Source organism: Elephantulus edwardii, unplaced genomic scaffold (genome assembly GCF_000299155.1).
Source record: "Elephantulus edwardii isolate Elephantulus edwardi_28Jun2011 unplaced genomic scaffold, EleEdw1.0 scaffold00002, whole genome shotgun sequence".
Lineage (NCBI taxonomy): Eukaryota > Metazoa > Chordata > Mammalia > Macroscelidea > Macroscelididae > Elephantulus > Elephantulus edwardii.
The window spans coordinates 15,255,526-15,256,474 of NW_006399752.1; positions in this window are offsets into that span (position 1 = coordinate 15,255,526).

The following is a 949-nucleotide window of genomic DNA, read 5'->3' on the forward strand; positions in this document are numbered from 1 at the left end:
CTGATTTGACGGTACACGCACACAAAATAATAAAAAATTTAAAAAAAAAAAGAAAAGATATTTGCAATGAATGAATTCTGTTATTTTATCTCTAGCCTCAGTTCTGTCACCAAGCCCATGTTTTCTGACTACTGACCCTTCTTATCTGTTCCCAACTTCTGTATTCCAGGCCTATATTTGGACCAGGAAGCAGTCATCACAATAGAGCAAGTAACTGCATGGTTGAAAATCAGGAAAGGAATGTATCAGGTCCTAGTCCTGTCTCCAGACCTTTTCAACATGTATATGGAATAGATCATTTGGGAGGCTGAACTTTATGAGGAGGAATGTAGCTTCAGGATTGCAGAAAGACTCAGCAACAACCTGTGTTATGCAGATGACACAACAAACATTTCAGGTCCTCCTTTTAGCAAGTAATATTGAGTCGTTTGTATAACGTAGATTATTACTGAGTTCCCTCCAATAGCCAACATCACTGGGAAAAAACCTTGCTTGCTGAAACTGAGGACGACCTGAAGCATTTGCTGCAAAATATCAAGGACTGTAGTTTTCTTTTTCTTTTTTTAAAAAATAATTTTAATGAACGTTTACAGAGATTTTGGATTTCCATACATTCATTGCTGCATTTTCCTCCCTGCCCATGCCTGCCCCAGTTTCCTCTTCTCTTTGAAAAGTAAAAGAAAAATTATTTCATTGTTATAGAATCCTCCCCCAACAACCACTGCCATTCCGAGTACACTCCACTACTCAACCTTCATCTGGACTCTTGTCATAACCATAATACCCAATCATATATCACTTTCAAACAGTTCTCTCCCTCATCTGTTTCAATGTAGTATACATAATTTATCCAATTTTCCTCAGTCTCACTCCAACCCTGATGTCAGTCCTGTTCTACAATAGTGGCATCATACAGTATCTATTTTTTTGTGACTGAGATACTTCACTC